Source organism: Apium graveolens, chromosome 3 (assembly GCF_009905375.1).
Source record: "Apium graveolens cultivar Ventura chromosome 3, ASM990537v1, whole genome shotgun sequence".
NCBI classification, from domain to species: Eukaryota; Viridiplantae; Streptophyta; class Magnoliopsida; order Apiales; family Apiaceae; genus Apium; species Apium graveolens.
Window position 1 is genome coordinate 290,240,598 of NC_133649.1, and position 7,227 is coordinate 290,247,824.

Consider the following 7,227-nt stretch of genomic DNA (forward strand, 5'->3'; position numbering starts at 1 on the left):
CTGACTTGGACGCTCGGCTTTATCGCCTTACTAGAAGACTATCCTGGATCAGACTTCAACACTTTGGTCCTTTGCTTGGAACCTCGCCGAGCTGGTCGACTGACCAGTAGGCTAACTTTAGTCCAACATCAACTTTCAGTTTTCCGACTAGAACCTACAGGGTTGAAATACTCTACGTTAGAGGATTAGGTATGCTTCACATGTCCTCGCTATCAGTTCTACCCAAACGATATCAAAACCCGACTCGTAAATATATGTACTATTATCATACACATAACAATTAGGGTTCACACAATTGGAACTCAGTCTGATGATCATATTTGGAAAAATAAGAACACTATTGTTTCAGAAAATAGGGTTGTCGAATATTTATAAAATAATTTATTTATATATACGTTTATACGTTCGACTAGTAATCCCAGTAATCACAGGATGTTTACCCGTATTTCGAATTTAATTTTCTCAAAAATCGGGCAGCACCTCCTCTGTTTACCGACCTACCCGTCGAAACATAATCGACGTCTCAACAATCCAGCAATCACATTCCAAACCAATCACGTAATCCAAAATAATCCCGAGAATAAATATTTTACTACTTCTCTATCTCGAAAATGATAAAATAGAATTTATAAATTTGATATTTTTTTTATCAAGAAGATACTCAAAATCAGAATCTTTAAATCGTAACCCGAATGAAGTTAAATTTTCGCGAAGCAAAACACAACCCAACACAATAGGCAACAGCACGCATAAACACGTGCCGCCACCCTCACCGGAAAACGGTGAGGGGCGGTGACATGCAGAACACTAGCAACACAGACTGAAATATACACAAACATATACACATAAATGTACACACGACTGAGCAGCAAGGATCGAGCAAAAACAGCCGTACCAGAAACACCGCGGCGACTCACAAAAAATAGCGACGAAGATGGCAGAGGAACAGAAGAATAGAGGATGGAGGAGAGAAAGGAGGAATCAAATAGAGAAAATAGAGAGATGGTGAGAGATACCCGAACTTCGAATTTATTTTACTATAGATCTTCAATCCAATTCAATCTACAGTATATGGTTGATAAAACTTGATTCTACGTGTAACACCCCCAGATCCGGGGTCGGGGATCCGGGTCATCACGAGTTCCATTTCCCTTAATAACACCCAATCTTAATAATTACTCAACTACTCTGTACTGTGACCCCACAATAAACACACACACCACACATTATAGTCTCAGAGATGAACATCCAAAAATAACCACAAGTCATTTTATTCCACAATTATCTGCCAATACACCTTAAAAGGTTTTCTGAATAAATTTACATTTCTTTGCCATTATTACAATTCATAAATATAAATAAATCTGGTACATCAAAAGTTGAAAGCCTAGCCTATTGGTAGTTCCTATCTCAGCTAGGGTGGCATCAATGCTTCTAGAAAACTGCGGAACGTCTCCTAATCGCTTGCGAATCAGGAGCTTGGTTCTGTTCATCTTTTCTATCTGTTGTTGTGTGATGAAAGAAGAAAGCAAGGGTGAGCAGCAAGCCCACCAAAATAATATGTATAATGATTAACAATATATGAGCCTTCTCATAGTACTCATGAAGGTCTTGGTCAAAAGAAATGAACCAAGATGATATCTTAATGCGATGAAGTCGCAAAATATTCAGTATATATATACATATATACTTTTCAAAATATTGGAAGTCCTCTTCCATGCATAATACACACAGAGTTCCAGTGTATAACTGTATAAAAATATCGTTGCAAGGTGATCTCATATATCTAACCTTGTCTCAACGTTTTTCTGAAAATCTTTGTCATGCATAAGATAATCATTTACTAGATATAAGTTTAAAAGATGAAGTTACAAGATACTCCAATATACTTATATCTTTTCCAAATACTACTTGAACTACCACCATTCAAGTTATAATTAGTTTCCAAAGTTCATCACATAGATGAGACTACAAGACCAGATTTGAATAGATTAAATCTTTAAAATATCATCAAAATAAAATGAAGTTACGAGATACTTCATTTGATGCAAACATCATTTTGAAAACTTGACCCTGCCAACACTCAACAATCGCCCAACCGTAGCCTTTCTATCGAAGTGCTCTGGGTAGTGTTGCAGAAATATCCAATTGGATGATGAACTCATTACGGGAGTTTGCCGCGCCAGGAAGACCACTTACGATGATCAGTCGTAGTAGTACAACCCCACCATTTTCTACATGTAGAGGAGAACCTGTCGGATTTACTTGTCAACCGAACACTGAACTCCTAAGGAATGGACCGCCTTAACGGAACTTCCAGGCCATTTGGGCCAATATAATAAGGCTGGGCCGGCGCCACTCGACCACTTACGCCACTCCTAGTTCAGATGAAATCCATGACTCTGAAACGTAAAGCTCGTTCCCCCTTTCCCCAAGTAGAAACTTGTTGATACGGCTCCACCAAGAAGTCGTATCTAGTTGGAAAGGAGAACTCACCGATATTTCCCAGGCGATGCCTGTTAATGGATTAACTTGTTCCAAGAATTTTACTTCCCGAGTGTTGGGTAAGTAATCGATTCATTTAACAAAACAGCAACCTTGTTGCGAATATAAAATACACCACAGAGCCGGATCCCTTAGGTTTTTGAGCGAGTATTCAAGTCCCCTTAAAATGGAAGATCTTGAATTTGAAAACAAGTTTTGGGATCCGCTCTACCTTTTAAATTCATTTTGAAGACTCGAAAACATTTTTAAGAATGTTTGGGGTAAAGCTGATTTAATGAAGTAAATCAGTCCCCATTATATTTAGAAAATGTCTGAATATTATTATTTAAATAATATTCCCATAAAGAATAATCTTTATAAAAATAATCGAAGTAGAAGTATTAAAACTTATACTTGAAATGGATATCAAATAACCAAAGATATACTTATATGAAAGTACTATCTTTATTTGAATAATCAAAAGTGAGTTTGATTATCGACACCTTATTCTTTAATAAAATAAAGAATATATCTCAGCAAATAATCGGAGTCATAGATCCTCAAATGAATATTCAAATAATATTCAATAAATAAAATAAGCTGAGTCATAAGCCCTCGAATGAATATTCGAAATAATATTCAATAAATAAATAAGCTGAGTCATAAGCCCTCGAATGAATATTCAAGATAATATTCATTAAATAAAATAAAGTTATCGAATAAACCTTATTCGATTAATAGTTTTGAAAACTATAACCATATATTTATATAAATATATATGTATATATATACATATATACAAAATCTACTCGGGATCCTCGACTCCCGGTTTAGAAAATATTTCCACGTTTTGGGTCCCTATACTAAGGGTATATGCAAGTTACCGCTATCCTCTAGCATAGGTATTATCAACTGAATCAACAATTATATATGGAAAGAATATGAAACAGGCATGCATATATATACCATAGCAGCATGCTTCAATATATTGCAACATTTGCTAATATAAACATCATGCATCTATCGCAAGATAATGCATATACATATATACATCACAACAACAGTATAACGGGTAGAAAACTTGCCTGAGCGACTGGGGGTTACGAATGGCTCGGGACGAGTCTGGTAACCTATAAACAACAAGTAAGTTGGAATTAAACCAAAGTCACTTGTAAATCTATACTCTAACCAACTCAGACTCTAACGCTCGTTTTGCGCTTACTGATTCGCTTAAGTCACTCGGGTACCCTCGGCTCCACCATTTTTAATAATTTAACCTTTACGAGTTTTAAAGCGATTCCTTCGCGAGTGTCTTACCAACTGCCTAACACACTTACCATAAATATTTCATACATTAATTAACCCTTTTTGGTCTTTAACCTATGTTTCAAAGTAAGGCGAGGGGAAAAGTTTCGTTCGCGAAACGCCGTTACTTGAAACGGTCGTTTCTCCTAAACCGTGCATCGGAATTGAACGAACTACATATCAAAACGAAGCTCGTAACATGAGCTACCTAAACATGGCAGTGGTCATAATCTAGCAGGGGGTTCTCGGGTCCTAATGTTATGCACAAAAACAGTCCAAAGAAAATCGGACGTTACGACGGCTATGTTTACGCGATTACCAATATTTAAACTACTCCAATTAACCACCAACCAACTCATAACCATCAATACAACAAAACTTCACCTAAACCATACCACATCAGTCCATAATCTCCAAGGTTTTCAACTCAAACAACAACAATCAAGACCTATGAACTATAATCAAGCTTCAATTACCAAAACACTTCCAAATCAAACCAAACTACTAATAATCACAATCCATACTTCTCATTTCACAACACCAACCATTAAACTTACTAACAAATAAAGTAAAGGCTAGGGTTTTAAGTTTATACCTTCCTTGGGAGGTGTTAAGTTGCTAGGAAGCCTTAGGGAGCCTCCTACAAGCTTGATCTTTCCAAAGAAATCAAGAACACAAAGTTAGGCTTTGAAGTTTCTAAAAGTCCGATTTAAAGAACTGTAAAAATGAGGGTCTTACCATGATTATTTAGATGAGACTTGTGAACAAGAGTTGTAGGCCATCTCAATACCTTTCCAATGAGCTATAGAACACAATATTTGAGTGAGAAATGAAGGAGATACAGCAGTTTTAGTGTTCTGGTTCTGTTTTGGCCGACAGCATGAAGAACAATGCCTTGGTTTCTTTTTGATTTTGATGAAAAATGATTTGCTTGGCTTGGTTGGTTTGATTTTTGTGTTTGTTTTAGTAAATTACCTAGTTGCCCTTGATTTTGTGTGGTTAAAAAGCCACCACATCTCCTTCCTTCCCATATCATGCTTGTGTCATCCTCATGATGTCATCCTCCCCTCCTTGTCCTCTTCTCATTGGTTGGGTGACATCATCCTCTCTAATCCATTTGATTAACTTCCTAATTGTTTGCCTAATGACCGCTGATCTGTTATATTGTTCGCTTAACTTTCATTTTCGTTTATCGTTTGAGGGATCATACCCGGGATCTTATTACTTAGGTTCCCTTAACCTTTCTCAATACATTATATTCCTTTTTATGATCCTCTATTATAATCCTTTAATTTAAATCCTTTTATCCTGTTACCTTATACTCAATTCTTTCCGTATCTATTGGATTTCTGGGAAAAATCAAAGTGTTCGGATTTGGATTCTGACGATCTTTACATACACTTATATCCCATATAAAGTACAAATAAAATCTCAGAATATCCATATCAGAACCCCTACATAGTGTGGCATGAAAAGTTTTCTCATTCAGCAAAAACACTATTCATAAGGGTTTCAAAAATTTCCAAAAATTGGGGTTATTACACTACGTGTCGCGAGCTTCAATTCGACTACTTGCACGCCAAAATCGGAGTTCGCTAACACCTTTGAATCGTAAATTAATTATAAAAAACACGAAGAACACTTACTACCTTCTCTGGATAATTATGAAATTTTACCGGTGAAATGATTATATGCGCGAAATAAAACTACAGAAAGGGCTATTTATAGAGGAAATTTTGAGAATATTCCTTGAATATGCTTTGAAATATTCCTTGAATATACTTTTGGATAGAATATTCCCTGAATATGCTCTGGAATATTCCTTGAATATATTTTTGGATAGAATATTCCCTGAATATGCTTTGGAATATTCCTTGAATATACTTTTGGATATAATATTCCTTGAATATGCTTTGTACGAAGATAATGTTATCGAAAAGGGTTACCGTATCGAAAATTTTACGCCGGGCCGCGCACGGGTCAAACCGTAATCCGGATCGAAAAAGTCAAAACACGGAAAATGTCCGGAATTACCAGATTAGGTTAGGAAGGAGGTTTCGGAATATTTTTGGGTTGCAAAAACGCAAAAACGGTTGAGGTTGGACGATTCCCGGCTTTAGAAAATGATTTTGTAATTATTCAGAAAATAATTAATAAATTCATAAATCAATATAAAATCATATAACACTCCAAATATTACCAGAAAAATACCTTAATTATCTATATTTTATTCTGTACATAATAAAATTAACATACTTATACTTTACCACATATAAACATCCACATAACAACACCAATCATCAGACAATTCACCAAAAATCACAATATAATTACATAATAATTATTTATATATAAAAAAATTAGACAAATAATCCTCGAACACCAATAATCACATATGATTAATAACAAAATAATATCCAGCAGTCTGAACCCATACATATATTTTATTTATTTAACTACTCAATAAGTACACATTTAAATAATAAAAATATACGAGTCGTTAAACAGGTACTCCGTGGCGCATTACAATTTCCTTCAGGTATAGGTGTACTAGCTTGTCAAGCGAAAACCTTTCGTTAATTGGAAGGAAATGTGCTGACTTCGTTAACCTGTCAATGATAACCCAAATCGCATCATAATTTGCCTTGGTTCCCGGAAGTCCTACCACGAAATCCATAGATAAGTGTTCCCATTTCCATTCTGGAATATCCAGTGGTTGTAGTAATCCACTCGGGCGTTGATGTTCTGCCTTGACTCGTTGGCACGTATAACATTTACTGACCCATTCCGCTATTTCTTTCTTCATATGTGGCCACCAAAAGTTCTCTTTCAAATCTCTGTACATCTTTGTGCTTCCCGGATGAATTGAATATCATGAACTATGAGCGTCTTGCAAAATTTCTGCCTTCAATTCTGGTACGTTAGGTATCCAGATTCTCGAAGCAACTCAAAAAATTCCCTTGTCATCTCTCTGGCTGGTTATCTCTTCTCCTGACAAGTTGTCAATTTCATGATTCATTATCTCTTTCTAGGACCTTCTTACTTTTTCTAGTAGTTCTACCTGAAATGTCATTGCATAGTTTATTTCCGTGGAGTTTTCTGGAACACGAACTTCAATTTCCATTTTATCGAAATATCTGACTAATTCTGATGAAGAGGTTAACAGATTCAATCTTTCCTTTCGACTTAGCGAAATCCAATCCACTCTCGTAAAACTAAAACACGAACAACCTAGAGAGAAGGGCATGAATCTGGAGGCAGGGGAGACGAGGTTAGGTTTTTATGTATTTCAGGCAATGATTTCCTCCTTCATTACTTCATTATTTTCATATACCTATGAAGGACTTTCACTCTCCTTTGTTCTCTTCTGTCTTTTTTTTTTTTACTTTGTTGGCAGGATCAGGTCCTTTCTTGCTGGGCGAACGACGGGAATTGAAC